The sequence below is a fragment of the Piliocolobus tephrosceles genome, unplaced genomic scaffold (genome assembly GCF_002776525.5).
Source record: "Piliocolobus tephrosceles isolate RC106 unplaced genomic scaffold, ASM277652v3 unscaffolded_314, whole genome shotgun sequence".
NCBI lineage: Eukaryota > Metazoa > Chordata > Mammalia > Primates > Cercopithecidae > Piliocolobus > Piliocolobus tephrosceles.
In genome coordinates this window covers 52,167-55,705 of record NW_022314754.1, presented here as the reverse complement: position 1 = coordinate 55,705, position 3,539 = coordinate 52,167, and positions in this window count along the sequence as shown.

Genomic DNA, 3,539 nt, shown 5'->3' with positions numbered 1-3,539 from the left:
CCCTGTGGCCCAAATGCCCTGGATTATTGGTCTGAACTGCCCATGTTTAACTGAGACCCTCAAGCCCCAGCTCCATGCATCTCAATTCTAAGCAGGAAAGTTTCCTAGTGAGGACTGTGGCATGCCTTGGCACCCCTGGCTTCATACAGCTTTTCCCCTCCGAAAAATGCCATTGAGTGCAAAGAATGGCTTCGTGCAAAGATGTCCCTCCTTCAGAATGTGGTTCAAGAGCAATGACTGCCTGATGCCTTAATCCCAAAGCCGTGCTTTAATTTAGGATGACCTTAAATGCCTTCTAGCTGAGCAGTCCATTGTAACACATTCCCAGTCACACCTCCCACACTTCTCTCCTGAGAGTATATCCTGAAACCCTACTGCATGGAATCCTACCTCTCTGAGTAGGATTCAAGGATCTCAAAACTTAAAAAGCAAATAAAACAGTCTAATGGGAAGAGTGTCAAAGAGGAGTGAGTTGCACAAAGAGAGAACTCTGAAGTCTGCAAATATTCATGTACTGATGAGCACTTCTGTGTGAAGAAACTCTATGAAAGAGAAAAGAACCACCCAAAGACACTTGAGGGAACATGCCTCAGAGTGTGTGCGCACACACTGTCACACACACACACTCTCACACACATACTCACACAGACGCACACATACACTCTCTCACACACACAAGTACTTTCACACTCACACACTCACACGCACACACACAGACTACAGTCCCAGAGGAAGGGCCTGAGTTACAGGACACGAGGTTGACTCATCAGAAGAGCTTTGCCTCAGTACTGGGGAAATGTGACCCTAGACAAAAGGCTGTTCAGGTCTCAACTATGAAAGTGTAAAAGCAAACAGGAAATTCAAACAGTTTTCATGTAACTTTACTGAATTCAATCATAAAAGATAAAAGTAGAGAATGAAATGCAAAATAATTCTAAATCCAACAGGAAAAATGCACAATGTCTTCATCCCATCAATATTTCCTGCAAGATGACAAGAAAATATGTGCTATATCAAACAGAAAAATGAATCAATCCAAAGTGACCATCAAATTGCACACAAGATAGACCTTGTAAACAAGTATCAAAAGAGCAATTCTTATCATTCTATTCTATTCTACTTGTTCCTGAGGATGCAGGATTGAACAAACATGTTAAATGGAGACATAAAAAAGATAAAGAGAGGCCCAAGTTATATTTTTATAAATAATTCATAATATGGCTCAATAAAAATACTCTGAATGATTCTGATTACAGATTAGATGCTGTAAAGAACAGATAAGTGAACTTGAAGATATAGCAATGACAGCTATTCAAGATGGAGCACAAAAGCATAAACAGTATCAGTGAGCTTTAGGACATCTTCAACTGCCTATATTTGTATAATTAAAGTCATTAAAGGAGATAAGATTGGACAGGGAAGAGAAAAGGTAGAAAAACAATTTGAAGGAATAATAACCAAAATTTCCCAAATTTTGTGAAAACTAGAAACCTACTATTCAAAAATGTAACACGTCCCAAAGACACATACACACACACACACACACACACACACACAGAGAGAGAGAAATACAGGTGAACAACACAATGACAATAACAGGCTAGGTTTAAAATTTTTTTGAATTTTAGTGTCTGCACAGTAGGTGTATATTTTATTGGGTACATGAGATATTTTGATACAGGCATGCAATGTGAAATAACCACATTTTGGAAAACAGGATATTCATTCCCTCAAACATTTATCCTTTAAGTTATAAACTATTCAATTACACTCTTTCAGTTTTTTAAAATGTATAATTAACTTGTAATTGACTATAGTCATCCTGTTGTGCTGTCAAATAGTAGGCCTTATTCATTATTTCTCACTGGTTTTTGACCCATTAACCATCCTCAGATAATAGCTGATTTCTTATTAGAATTAATGCAAGCCTGAGTCAGTGAGTTATACTTAGAAAATATTAAATAAAAAAACTTACTACCCAAAGTAATCTACAAACTCAATGCAATTCCTATCAAAACACCAATGGCATTATTCACAGAAATAAAAAATCTCTAAAATTGGTACAAAACCAGAAAAGACCCTGAACAGCCAAAGCAATACTGAGCAAAAAGAACACAGCTGAAGATATCACATTACTAGAATTAAAATACATTACAAACTATACTAACCAAAACAGGATGGTATGGGTATTTGATCAGGTGCTGAGACCAATATAACAGAGCACAGAAATAAATTCAAATATCTATACTCAGCTGACTGTCAACAAAGATGCCAATAACACACACTGAGAAAATGGCACAATTTTCAATAAATGGTGCTGAGAAAACTGGATACCCATGTACAGAACAAGGAAACTGGACACATCCTTCTCAGCATAAAAGTAGCAACTGAAAGTGGATTAAAGAACCAAATATAAAACCCCAAACTGTAAAACTACTAGAAGGAAACTTAGAGAACATAGGGGAAGAACAAGTTCTTTAGGACATTGGTATAGATAAAAATGGTGTGGCCAAGACTTCAAAAGCACAGGCAACAACAAATAATAGAGATATGGGAATTCATTAAACTAAAAAGCTTCTAAAAACAAAGGAAACAATCAATAAAGTAAAGAAAATGTGTAAAATAACAGAAAATATTTGCACACTACTCACCTGACAAGGAGCCAATATTCCATATAAAATTAAAAAAAAAAAAAAAAAAAACTGAAACAACTCATTAGCATAAAAAACTAATAATACTATTAAAAAGTGGGCCAAGAATTTGAATGCACTTTTCTCAGTAGAAGACATACAAATGGCCAACAGCATATGAGAAAAATGTTCAACATCACTAATCAGTAGGGGAATGAAAATCAAAACCCCAGTGAGATACAATCTCACCCCAGCTAGAATGGCTATGAGCAAAAAGACAAAAAATACAAATGCTGGTGAAGGTAAGTGACGTCATATTTCTTTAGTCCGATTCTCTGTGAACAGTGAGAGGGCTCAGTCCTTGCTCTCCCTCTAGTAACTATTTTTCACATGCAAAAATATGGACCTTATTGGGAAATAATGCTTAAGACCACCAACACCTTAATCGTTTGTTCATCACACTAGAAATGAAACTGTTTTCTGAACAATATTAACATCTATCTGTGTCTATCACCATTGTGTCAATGTTTGTGTGATCCAGTAAAATTTAGAAGGCCTAGAAGAATGTCTTTGCATCTGTGGCCTAACACAGATACAGATGATATAGATACAGATAGTAGGGGGTTGTATCTTGAAATTTATTTCTCTAAGGGATGTATTTCACACCAAATTTGAAATTATTCTGGTTTTAAATGTAACAAATGATGAACCTTATGGAATGATAACAAGATTGTACATTTTATAAAGTCACAGGGTATATCAAATGATGAACCAATCATTCTGTGTTGAGGTTAGTATTATTTTTTTCACTTCAATTCTCACTAAATGAGAACAGTTTTGATATAAGAAAGAGAGAGAAGGAAGGAAGGAAGGAAGGAAGGAAGGAAGGAAGGAAGGAAGGAAGGAAGG